Consider the following 14,484-nt stretch of genomic DNA (forward strand, 5'->3'; position numbering starts at 1 on the left):
CAGGATTTTCAGCCAAGTACTGCACCTACCACTTTCAGGACATGGAAAGTAAGAAAATTGTGAGTTCGGTGGTCGTGCAGGTGTCACAAAGTACATCCTCAGTGGCCATGGAGAAAGTTGGCTTTGTAGCATCATTGCAAGAACTACATTCGCGGGGAATGGTGATCGACCTGATAGCCACGGACAGACACGTTTCAATTGCCAAGACAATGAGAGAAGAGTACAAAAATATAAATCACCAATTTGACGTTTGGCATCTTGCAAAAACAATCAATAAAAATATGTCGGCTGCAGGTAAAAAAAAAGATATGCAAGGTATTTCACAGTGGTCCAAGTCAATCAGCAACCATCTTTGGTGGAGCTCAAAAACATGTGGAGGGTCGTTGGAAATTCTACTGGAAAAATGGCGGTCAGTAATGCTACACTGTAGCAACGTTCACCGCTGGACCACAACCCAACATTTCCACAATTGTGAACATGGCCATTTGTCCACAGAGGAGGCACGGAAGAAGAAGTGGTTGATTCCTTCATCACCCACTCACAAAGCCATTGAAAAGATTGTATTTGATAAAACTATAACAAGAGATTTGAGGGGACTCACGGAATTCTGCCACACAGGAGATTTGGAGGTGTTCCACAATATGTGCCTAAAGTACAGGCCAAAACGATTGCATTTTGGCATGGAGGGCATGATAAATCGGACTCTTCTAGCGGTCTTGGCACATAACCATAATGTTGGCCGTCAACAAAGTAGGACGACCGGAACTTTAGGGACGCTTCGCTACAATTAGGCCTTCACTAAAAGAAGTAAATAATGGGTTATCAAACCAGTGTTTGAGGATATGCAATATGACTTTATTGAGAGACTTATTGTTGATGTCCTAGATAGGCACATACATGGAGTTGTGAACAAACCTGTGCAGGGGACAACTGCATTGCCACCCAACATTGCCTCTGTTCCATGTCCACCTAAAGAAGAGCTCATTGAGAAATACACATCACGGTTTAAATGATTGTAATTTGATTGTCTGTTCTCTCGAGTCTCCTCATGTCGCAGGCCCATGAATATGTGTAGCTATGTATTGTGTAAATAAAAGCGATTGCTCTGTGGGTCCTGTGAGATGGCCTTACACTGAATGTAGCTAACTAGGAATGTGTGCTCGTTCAAAGTGAAGGTCAGCTGCTTTGATTTTTTCTCGGGTGCCGGAATGGCCCACGACTCAGTATAAGGTTCCATTGTTATTTGACCTTGACAGGCCGGGACCATCCCGAAATACTTCTTTTTGGGGGTGTGTGGCAATAACGTAAGAAACGATAATGAATATAATTTCAGAAACTAAAGCCATTTAATGTTCGTTCATTAGAAGAAATAACGTCGGCATAGAAGGAGTGGTATTTCGGGGCTGCCCTACGCACAGACACAATGGAAAATGCAAATATAATGTAAGTAACTCTTTAGATGAGTTTATACCGCAATTTAATTACTATACAGTAGCTTTAAAGACGGGTTAAGTTGTACTTGTTCGTTCTATGTGGCATATTGTTTTGTACCGCGCACTATCTTGAGGAGAACCATCTCCTTTTACGGAAGCACCTCAAAACCTTCCTCTTTGCTTCTGCTTTCTCTCTCCCTCTCCCCTGCTACAACTGGTCCACTGTCTGCGACCTTGGTCCTGGGCCCTTCCACTCTCCACCTGCACTGCCTCCCTGTCAACCCCTGCACTGGGGGACTGTCTCAGTATCCTACAGCCCCCCCTTGACGTATAATACCCAGTTGCACTGTCCTAGCTATGAAATAATTTCCCGACCTAATATATAAAATGAATAATTTTAATAAAGATCTGATGGTGAGACCAATTTCATTTTTTATGTTTTTAAAACAGGTACATCCTTCATTATTGTATGTGTCACGAGTACCAGACACCGGCGGATGGCTTTTATAACCGCCAGTTGCTTCTCCGCGTGAACAACGTTACCACCCTGACCATTTTATGGGACGATCGCCAAGTACAAGTATGCCCTTACGCGGTACTAACGGCTAGATGCAACATACAGACCATTGTGGTGGCCTAGTGCCTCGTTGTTGGAACAGCCATGCGATTATCAGTGCGACCGAAGAGCTTATTTTATCGTAAACCAACACCCTGTGTACTGCACACGAACATCGCTTGCCTCAAGACTAACTATTTTGGATCGAGAGCAAAGATAAATGCAAATCGCTGAATATTCTCTAAACATTTGATGTCCAATAAATGTACTTTGCCAAATGTACAATCTTGTCATTTGCTTTTAAACCACAGTTTCATATTCCGAATTGTGGCGCTGTATTGTGAGATGATCTAAGACCCTGTGTACAGCAAAGGAACATCACGTGCCTCAAAACGAACTTTTTGGAACGTGAGCAAATAAAAATGAAAATCGCTGAATATTCTCAAAACATTTGATGTCAAATAAATGTACTTTACCAAATTTACAATCTTGCGGTTTAATTTAAAAGTACAGTTTCATATTCCCAATTGTGGCGCGCTGTGTTGTGTGAGCTCATCTGTGTTGATTTCCGGGTTCTGTGTGGAGTCGCGTAGAAGACGCCTGGGCGCGTTTGCCTACGCAGCTCAGTCACGTCACGGATAGAGGCGGGGAATATGAATGTTTTGATCAAGTCTGTTAAAGGGGTGGGGGATTTGATTTAGTGCCGCAAAAGCAGGTGAGCCAGGGCAATGGGGGGAAATGATAGGATTATCAGAAAATGGCGGCTGATTTCGAGTGCGTTAATGGACGAAAAGTAGGGTAAGGTCCATAGGAAAGTTTTCTACGATCTACCGAGTTATGCTTAAAAACACATGGCCGAACCGTAGGGACAATAAAAAAAAAGTCCCGGAACTATCCTTTAAGAACACACTGGAATATTCTTATTTAAACTTTTTCTTTTTCAAAATATCAAAGTTATTTGCCTACTGAAGGTATGCTACCATGTATTATGATCCAGAGAAGACGTTTACAGTCCCAGAAAAAGTACATAAAGCCGTGCTTGCAATAGAGTAACACTTTTCGTCTCAGTTTGTGCAAGATGTAAGACGCCTGTGTGGCTTAGTTTACTTTCAACTGTCTTCACAGTAAGGTCCCTATTGAAAGAAAACGCAAATGCATCCCATTTGTTTGCCATTCTGATCTGCAGAGTGTGTTATTATAGAACCCCTGTGCAATGCAGAGCTCCCTCCCAGCTTTCAGACGTGGTTTTCCATCTGACATCGTGAACTCTCGAGAATGAGATGCCTTTGAGATTCCCTGGGCTCCCTCTGGAGCCCTCGCGGAGGAGTTGAAAGCTGAGCTTGCAGACAACCTTTGGCTCGTTTCTTCATTGGCAGGCTTGTTAGTGGACGTTATATGCAATATGCTGACAGACGGGCAGCAACACCGCACTACATTCCATTGGATGTGGCTCCCATTTGATATCATGTTTTAGCTACAGAATGGTCACAGCATCACTCACTTCAACTGTGGCTTTCTCGGTATTCGTAGATGTGTTGGAACAAAAGTAAAACAAAACAATAATGTGTCTAGAAAATACTATCGCATTGAAAAATATCACTTTAAAATGCGAATTCGGATGTGTGTGACTTTGAAAGCAGTTCCTCACAAGTTTCATTTTACAAGGAATCAGAATCAAAAACAGACATGGCATGACGTTTTTTTTTTATTGATGAGTATATTAGAAATGTTTAAGTTTCATTGTGACACAATGTATCCAAACATTCGGTACAAGCACTGTTCTAGATTCCTGCAATGCCAGGATGAGTTTAAATGCTTAGGTCCATGCAACATCAAGCAAACATGTACTACCACATAGGAGCCTCGCGGTCATATTTGTGAAACTCCCCCTCAGACTTAATCGCCCCACAAGATGGCTGTGGCAGGCCGAGTAATTTCTTTTGTACTAATAGTTCTTATTTAGGTTACAGTCATCAAATACAAACAATACAAAAATTAAAATAATGATAATATAAATAAAGTACTGCTAGATGTAGCTAAAATAAAAGGGCGCGGAATACTGACTGTTGGCTGTTTGCTGTGCGCTGTACGTGGACGGCGTTCTACTGCATTCCCTCTGTGGAGTATAGTCTTGTAAGAAATAACCTCTTTTGAGGAGGGCCAAGGAGCTGACCGAGCCTGGTAAATTTCCGAGAAAAGCCCATTAGGTCTGTGGCACGGTGTGATACACGGATAACGAATAAATGGAGCTGTACAGGTGATTCTGATTCACCGCAGTCACACAATGCCAGATGCCGGGCCACAAACAAGGGGGAAAACTCTGCAGCAACGCCGGTTAATGGATCCATGGATCTTGGCAAAACCTGCTGCCTCTAAAATCAAGGTAGGACAAACAAACAAATGTAGTAAAAGTATTCAACTGGATAACGATGCATTTGATACTCCCACTGCAGAAGGGAGAGCTAGTGTCGTTCATAATAAACCAACATATTGTGCATACATACCATCGTTATATACTCTATCAGCAAAGGCAGCGGGGTTACTAAAGGAAGTAGAGAGTTACACGGCCCTTGAGGGGGAAAAACGGGTGTTCAAACAACTTACCATTCCATAACAAGCTGAAATTGAGGCATTATTAGACTTGAGTCAAATAGCAAACTCGCCGCTCAATGTGAAATAAACGCAGCACTGTTTCTGTCTCTGTTCGAGGTAACAGACCTGGAACTTTAAAACGCTGCGAAACAAACAAGTGAGATTAAGGACAACACTCTCCAATGAAAGTGTGATGTTTGTCTCAAATGACATTCCCATTGAAGATAATCCCATGAAAGCGAATTCGGAAACAGTTGTAACGCAAGTAGCAGACCTCACGCAAACTGATGATGTGCACTGCAGTAATAGTAAAACCATAAGCTCACAACCAGTTGAAGACTTAAATGTCTGTATAGGCATGACAACCTATGAGTCAAAAACAACGGTGCTTCCGAATATTCTCAGTTAATCCTGAGATTAATTCTAAAGCTCTGCCACAGACACGAGACTTAAAGCTGTTGTCTACAGAGAACCTAAAAAAAAGCAATTTGATTCCATCAGCTAGTCTATGGGGAAACTCGCAACCAGAATTGGAAGCACGCGATATTCGGCTGACTGAACGACTAAAAGCCGACTATGTAGCTGTAGAAGCGAAATTAAGCGCAAGCTTTCAAACGGATCAAAATAAAAGACGAGAGGCGAACACTTTGCACGCAAAGGTACAAAATAGGCATGGTTCAGGGGCTGAACTACAAGCAAATATGAGTACCCCAATAACAAAATACATAGCAAAGAAAAACTTGGAAACAAAAATAGTTGACCAATTGTTGAGTGCCTCTAATCAGTCCATAAAGGCACGGTTCGACAAGATGAAAGCGAAGAGCAGAAAAAGATCCAGAAAAGGGCTGGCAGGCAACTGATAATGAAGGAGACACTAATCATGAAGTAGGAGCCAAAACCAATTTATCAACTGCAGTACCCATACAAATTTATAATAATGTTTAGGCTGCATCAACCATGGCCCTAACTCCTTTTGTCAAACTTTATCAGTCTCTGCAGGATAAATTGATTAATCAAGCAACAATGATGACAAATGCGTTCTCAAAATTGGCAGCTATCGAAGATCTTATTGAGACACTTCAACTAAGGCTTGACTATGAAGCAGAGCAATCTGGGCAATGGCAGTCTTTACAGAAAGAGTTAATGGCAAAAGATCAATCATCAAAAGATGATCTCATGGCAGCATTAATAGAATCTGTAAAATGTATGTGAGTCAATGAATGCAGCTAAGCTGCTAAACATCTATGTTCATGCATGACGGCAGAAAGAAAGGACACTCCAGTTCCGCTCCAGAATGAGATACAATTGACAGCGGCCGCCAACACTGAAATCAGGTCAACGGCATGTCTATATCCTGCAGTTACTATCACGATGGCTACCACAAATGCCACAGAAATTGGTGTGATCACAGAGAGTACGATAAACCAAAAAATTGATAAAAAAGAAAATGCTGTAACAGATAAGCGGAAAACAATTCAGACAGTATTGGGTAATCATGGGCACGAAATTTCCCTTACTCAAATAGACGAAGTTAACAAAAATGGCAGCAACGACATTGTGCCAAATCATCTTCAAAACAAAACTCAGAAAATGTCTGGGGAAACCGAAGGAAGAAAAATGAATGCATTTTCTTCCTTTTGAATCTTTACAGGAGCAGCTAAAATGGGAAGTCTCAACAAAAAAGAAAAAAATATAAAATCAATTAAGTGAAAAGGGAGCTGCAACCATTGGACTCAATAAAGGAGACAAAAAAGCCATCCCAACACAATTCAAGGATATTTATCAGAAACCTGACAACGCCTACAAAGACAGCCTTTTTTGAACGTGTAAAGATAAACAAAAGACCACTTGGAAGACAGGAGGTGGTAAAGGAAAACTCTGGGTCTCTCACAATGCACATGCTAAAATCAACTAAACGTTGAAGAGTGGAATCTGACGAACAAGAGTCACCTCCCTCTGCTACGCCATCCGACCTATGTGACTTATCAACATATTCAGTCGACCAAACAAATGAATCAATTACCCTAACACCTCAAAAAGAGGCAAGAACATGCCTCAGAAGATAAATACAAAGAAATAGACAGAAGTTTAAAATCGAGCCCTTCAGCTCAAAAATATCTCTTAAAGAAATTACCACATAAGAATGAAAGGATAAATAATGATCGCTGTAAATTAAATCCAAAATTAACCTTGCAGCATACATAAAAACAAACCAACGCAAGCTCAAAACCTCTTCCCAGGCGGCACCATGGCAAAGAAAGTGCAAAAACAAAACAGAGACTTCGAAACATTCACTCAGATGATAATGATGTCAACCGAAACCGTGGTAATAAAATGAAATTGTTTAAATGTATTCCAGCTTTACGTACAGTTATTTCTGATGACATAAAGATTGTGGAATACGCGACTGAAAGAACTTATGATCAGGTGCTGCTTCATATTAACTCACAGCTTTCAGAAGAACATTATTAGATGCCAAAAATGATCTGCTATTCTATGGTTTTGACCTCTCACTTGAACTACATAATGAGAGGGAAGGCAACGGCATTTTAAATGCCACCCGTGCGACACCGACAAGAAATGAACATTGGGAAAAATCACAAAGGAGGCCCCTTCTCTGGCCTTTTGACAATGATAAAAAACTCACTAAACTGGACAGTGAAGGAACTATTCAATCCAAACTTATTTGTCTAAGGAACTTCAATTGAATATTTAAATCAAAAAACCACACTTAACTCCTGGCTATTATTAATAAACACCTATTGGAACTCTGCCATGATTAGTGCTTCAAAATATATGAACTCAGTTACTTCAATGATCGATGCACACTTGACTTCTTGTAAAAATGTGCAAATATTAATACGTGGAGACCTAAATAACACATGGTTTGAGATGAGAAACGCAGCTCAAAAGCAAAAGTCTATTGCGTTTGAAGACCTGACGCAGGAAGCTAAATTGTGGCATTCCACAATGCGTAGCCAGAACTGTGTAATGCTGAATGGCAACGTCCTAGGCGACATTCCATCTAAACCAACCTGCCACCAGAAGCAGAACAACAAAACGCTAGATCACATCTGGATGTCACATAACTTACTCAATAAGGTGGACAATCGAAATGTTGTACCAGCAAGTAACAGCGACCACTATCCGCTGAAACTAACATGGAGAGAGATTTGCCCTGAAGACACCGCTAAAATATTCATCTGCCTTAAGTACAAATGCCAGTGGAAATCGACTTCGGATAAGCGGGAATCAGATTGGAAACCTGACTGACAAATTTGGAGACCCTATGGCACAACACATAGTCAATTATGTCCCGCTATTATATACTTTTGCTTTAAAAACTGATGTGAAGAGGCTAGCCACTTACATCAACATAAATATAGAAAGTTATTGGCTAAATAAAAAAAATCCCTATTGCAGGACATAAGAATTCTTAGAAAATTAAATAAAACCAACGTTGGGGAAGAAATCCGACATTGACGTCAACGTTATAAAAACTTTGTCAAATCTTTCGCAGCATTAAGAGATAAAGAAGGTGCCAAACTAATACTAGAGCTGTTCCAAAAACACAAAGCACAGGAAATATGGGCAATTCTAAACACCGGTAGTACGAAAAGTGATCAAGTACTTAGTAATGAAGTAGCCCCCAGCACTTGAGAAAGATATTTTCTTGAATTATTCAACAACGCTGATGCAGAGCAAACAACAATCCATGAGTTCGATATCAAACCATGGAATGTTGTTGAAGCCTGACTTGATATTGAAAATGCAATTAATCCGCTAAAAAATTCAAGAGCAGCCAGACCAAACGGCATCACTATTGTGATGCTTAAAAAAGAGAAAGAAAGGTGGCCATGGTTTATTGAAATTCTATAAAAAAAAATATCTGTTATGAAGGCGTTGCCACCGTCATGGTTAACAGCAGTCGTTGTTCCCATTCACAAAAAGGGACCTAGGGCTGATCCAGCAAACTATCGCTCAAATGCCCTGCAAGATATGATTGGCAAGATCTTTGCCTCATTCCTACAAAAAAAACTATCGATTTGGGCCTCACATAATGGAATAGGCGATTGTCGACAAACAGGATTCACAAAAGGTGTAGGGACGGAAGTCAACTTAATATTACTAAACCTTCTAAAATTTGAGACCTTAAAAGGAGACAAAAACCTGTTCCTGGCCTTTGTGGACATGCGGCAAGCGTTCGACAGAATAAATCGGAAGTTGCTGTGGCAAAAACTAACAAAGTGGCAATGCCAATCAGAGATACTAAATCCGGTAAGATCTTTGCACGAAGGAACAACGATCCGAATACAGATGAACCATGATGGAGATTTAACAAACACCATAGCTACAACAAAAGGAGTTAAACAGGGATGCCTTTTGGCACCCATGTTGTTCAAGCTGTTCATCTCTGACCTGCCTGCTGACCTAAAAGACGTTAAGTGCTTCCAGCCGAAAGTAAACAACCAAGCAATTAATTGCATTATATACGCCAATGATTTGGTATTAGTAGATCGAACACAAATAGGCTTATAGCGGCTGTTTTCGAAATTAAATAACTACTTGATAAGGAACAACCTGGAAATAAATACTGCAAAAATTAAAATAATGCAAATAGGTCCACTAAAAGGGTCAAAAAACACAAAATACAGGTGGAATGTCACAGGTAAAATAATTGAGACAACATCTTTGATACGATATCTTGGAATCATTTTCAGCACATCGATTCGAGAATGGCCATGGTACCAGGACTTGAGAAGTAGAATGATTATGTATGCATTACAAGGCACCAGACTGCATAATGATTATGGAAAATTCTCATTTCGCCCCATATTATCGTTTTACTTGAATAAAGTAGTACCAGCCATAACATTTGGCGCAGAATCAGCATGGAACTTTGATTCCAAACTTTGGGAGTTTCTGGAAGACATGTTTTGTCAAAAAGTTCTTAGACTGCCATGGTGTGTCTCAATGACGAACCTGCGGCATGAATTAGCGATAAATTCTCTGTTCAGTACAATAGTCTGGAAATCATGTACAATAATACGAAAAATAAGAGAAAATCCAGGGTAACCTGCATACAAAATCCTTCAGCAAAGTCCTCCAGGCGTAAAGTCAAACATGTTAATTGAGTGGGCCAACAAAACTGATCATATTCTAGCGACTGCAGATATAAAGAAAGAGTTGCTCCAGGTACATCCACAAAGAACTACTTCAAACCTGGAGCTGGATCTGAAATCTGGAGAAAAGAGCGACACTATGCAGTGCAATTCCGCTTGGAAGTGTAACAAATGGACTAGACGTAAAACCAAAATACTTACTAAAATGTCTATCTTGTTACAATAGAGATAAATTTCTGCAGATGCGGCTAAACGTTATGAAAACAAAAAGAGATGCACTTGTTAAGAAAAGAGAACAAAACTAAAGATAACCTCTGCAGACATTACAAAAAAGAAATAGTATTGGTGCAACATGAGATTATAAATTGTGGAGCAATTTCAAATCAAAGGATGTGTCATCTGGGATTTTAATTTCCATTAAATGGAAATACAGATGAATGGTGGACTCGTGTGATCGCTGGTCACAACATGAAAATAACTTGTGCAACTGTTGACGTTATGGATGCAATCCTGTAAGAAATATAAAGACTTTAGAATGCATGAACAATACATCTATAGAACAAAAAAAATTAAAGACTTCTTTTAGTGCCTAGCGTTAGCCAATTTAAAGAATTGGATTATGTTGACAGTTCATGAATTTAAAGGATGTAACATTGTGATAAAAGTTTGTATAAACTAAAGATTACAATAAAAAAGTACTGCTAGATGTAGCTAATATGAATCCCCTATTCCCATTACCTCAGACCGAGGTGTGCCCATATGTAAAGCGTGCGCACCTATGGTCAAATGTAGATCTTCCATCTAATGACAACGGATAAATATCAGATAATAGTGAGAGATATCCAACCCCAGGCTGAAATCCTTGTATTTTTAACACATGGTTTATATAAAAGGAGAAAAAATACAACAAAAATAGAAATAGCAACAAAATAGTATTAACACAAACCAGGATTAACACTCTCTTCCAACAACTTTCCTACTATGATGAAGTATGTATGTGTTCAATAACTGTGTGTTTAGTTCATGCCAAATGTACAAATGTCTTCCAGCAAATTATTGGCTTAGTCCCTCCAAAACTCTGCCAACCAAAGCTCGTATTCTCCTCCATCATAATGCATCTGATTTCCCACTTTTGGCCTGGTGGTATGTGTTGCATCGTTCCTTGTTGAACCCAACACTGCAGATTTGTGTTAGTAAAGATAATGGTAAAAATGGCATCTTTTAGAGATGATTCCTTCTTTACACATGTCTGGCTGCTTGCTCTTTACACATGTCTGGCTGCTTGCTCTTTACACATGTCTGGCTGCTAGCTTTCAACACTGTTGAGACTTCCTCAATCCACTGCTAACTCCACATGTGTGTGTGCTTGCTGTCAAGACCACATAGGATTCTTCAAATCTATGTGATCACAGAGCCGCCCATAATGTCGACAATTAAAATGCCAACTCCCATTATGGCGTGGTGCAGTGATCATATAAATCACTGCACCCTGCATCCCCGACAACCGCCTCCCCCCTGCCAAGTTACCTTTTCGGCAGGACACCATGAAGTGTGCAGCCGTCTCCCCCTGGCCCTGCAGCATCAGTTCTCACCCACTAACGTGGGTCTGAACTGGCGATGCAATGTCCTTTTTTCTATTTTATTTTATTTTCTTTATTTTCCCCCGCTCCCATCTAATGGAAGCAGGACACACCTCCACAACCGCCAACCCCCACTACACCGACAAAGTGGAGCGGGGACAACCCGCAACCCTGCTCCCATTAGTCAGTGTAGTGGGGGTCGTCATTTCATTACCAAGCAAAGGCACAGTAATGAAAGGGTCACAATTTTGGAGGTCGAAATTTTGGTATTGTTCCGATTCTTCCTTGGCCAACTGAATGAGGAAGACTGCCAAGTGAGTGAAAGCTTGCAAATACAAATAGAGAGGTAGCTTCAAGATCCGGTGCTGTTGTTTTCATTTTTATTTAAAAAAAAAAAAAAATATATATATATATATATATATATATATATATATATATATATATATATATATACTGGGGTTTTTTTGCCTAGCGCAGCATTCCAACATCTCTTATTCTACCAAAGTGACATCTGGCGAGTATGTCCAGGGTTTCAAGTTATAAACCCCAAAGGCTTTGAACATATTTTTCAGAGACTTCATAATGGCCCATTCAAATGTTCTTTCTTCAAGGCCTAGATCCCATAAAACACTTTTATTTCATATATATTCTGACCAGTGTCGTGTACTCCAACCAACTTTTGAACTTAGGGTCTCAGAGTATTTTCGCATTTGCAGTATCATTTGACTGGCTGTCTTTAAAGCCTTTTTCAACCACTTATGTTCATTTTTGCCCAATTTTCTCATCTCTGAATTGCACGTCGAAACCTCAAGTTGTGTCTCTTGAGAAATATACTATATAACACTTTTTCCAAGTTCTCTCGAGTCTGCCTTAGTTTGCAGGACCAGGGTTAAGCATTATCACTGATTAGCACTATATCAGTGTCTTGGCTGATTCATCGCCAACATGTGGCTTCACCCACTAATCATGATCGGCACATCCATTCATGTCAATCATCAATGAATTTTGACTGAGACAGTCTCAACCATGCCACCCTAAAAGCTTCAATGTGACTTGTTTTTCGCTTGATGCCATACTGCATCAACTAATTGCTTGTCCAACAATTATTATTAGTCTCTGAGCACTCTGGAAGATAACGTACCCCAAAGCAATTAAATCAACACAGCACAAAATGTGGTAACAATATCTCCACACAAGCCACAGCTGTTTAAATCTCTGGCTATCAGTGACCTAATCCAGGCCTAATTTAATTTAATTTGTATTGCCTTGGGTCAGTGTCAAAGATGCAAATAGCAAAACTAATTAGGTTAGTGATGGAACGTTTAGTGATGGAACGTTTAGATTTAATCTTACTCTCTGGCATTACTGTGGGTAGCCTTCCAGACCATCGTTCTTCAGCCTGCCAGGCCATTACAGAACACTGTATGCAAATCAGGCTTGGTTCCACACCCCAAACAGGCAGTTTAGCCTGAGCTGCTGGATAACATCCCTTCTGCACAAGACCAAAAGCAACCCCAGACATGTTTCAGGCTCATTCAGTATCATCAGCGAAGTGTAGGTTGGGTGTCTATGCTGAGCACGCACAGGTCCCAAGTCTGGGTATACCTGTCCCACTCGGGTGACTTTGACAAAACAAAATATGTGATGGCTGAAATATTTGCTTTCAAGTAGCTCCACTCAGTTGATGCATGCCTTGAAGTGAAACTAGGATAAATAATTTGCTGCTCTGCATTTGTTATTTTATTCTAACCCTGTTTCCTTCCAGTTCTTCCGGAGACTTGTTGAGGTTGCTTTTTATTTTAAACCTTAACATTGTCCCAATGTAGAGCCTATACACCTAGTTTGCTATAAAAAATTTTAAAAAACGCTCTGTGCTAGCTACTTTGCGTGAGAAAGAACATTGCACAGCTAAAACAATAGCACAGGGAGCTGATTCATGGAATCAAAAGCATGAATCAAAAGTGTGAAGAAACCTGCTGCGCAAACAATAATGTGTTACGCATGGAATGCCCCCAACATGCCCACATTAAAAACAGAAAACATCAGCGGCATTAAACCTTTGCGCTGGATCCATGAAAAAAAGTAATCAAAGATGACTTACCAGTAATCACAATTACTCCCACTATACTCCTGCAACCGAGAAATCCTCGACCCAGCATCCCTACTAAACTGCACCTCGTCCACCTAACTTAAAGCAGCACCCACATACTGCAACGGAACTGCGTCTCGCCCTGCTAACTTTAGACAGCACCCAAGTAGACAGATTAAACTGCATCCCATCCCCCTAACTTAAAGGAATAGAGCGCTCTAAAATATTATTGCTTTAAAAGATAGGCAATAGTCTAAAACATACTTTTAACATATTTTCAATGAAAGTTCCTATGTAAACGCTTTGAGCAAATGAGGCTCAAAGCGTTTACATGGGAGAATCCATTTTGCAATTTCAGGCAGCCTCCTCAGCTCTGCCCTGGCGGCACTAAACAAGCAGCAAAAGCCCCCTACTGGGAGCTTTTGCTCACTGCAGCCAGAGCAAAGCTGCATGAGCTGAGGAGGCTACCTTCACTTTCATTTTATGTTTTCGGTGCTTCCCAAGCCCAGGGAAGATCACAAAATGTAAAATGAATGCAAAAAGCAGAGGTGCAGCAATTACAAATACAACATTGTTGTATTTGTGATTGCCATGGCTGGAAAACCACAGAAATCATAAATACAATAATGTTGTATTTCTGACTGCGGCAGCTTTCACGTGGAGTCTCCTGGGCTCCCCCAACCCGGGGGAGCCCAGGAGACTCCAAGCGAAAGCCGCCACAATCAGAATAACAACGTTGTTGTATTTGTAAATACTGCAGCATTTTCAAATACAACAATGTTGTATTTCTCACTGCGGCGGGTTTCGCTTGGAGTCCCCTGGGCTCCCTCAAGGGTTGGGGGAGCCCAGGAGACTCAAAGTGAAAGCTGTTGCAGGTAGAAACACTGTGGCATTTGGAAACACAACTGCGTTGTGTTTCTGCCTGCAGCAGCTTTCACTTTGTGTCTCCTGGGCACCCCCGGGGGAGCTCAGGAGACTCAAAGTGAAAGCCACGGCAGGCAGAAACACAACGTGGTTGTATTAAAAAATGCTGCGGTTTTTCTTTCTATGTTTCTCGGTCTCCCCCAGCTTGGAGGAGTGTGAGAAACTTAGAAAGAAAACCGCAGTATTT

The sequence above is a fragment of the Ambystoma mexicanum genome, chromosome 6q (assembly GCF_040938575.1).
Source record: "Ambystoma mexicanum isolate Mex_15411 chromosome 6q, UKY_AmexF1_1, whole genome shotgun sequence".
NCBI classification, from domain to species: domain Eukaryota; kingdom Metazoa; phylum Chordata; class Amphibia; order Caudata; family Ambystomatidae; genus Ambystoma; species Ambystoma mexicanum.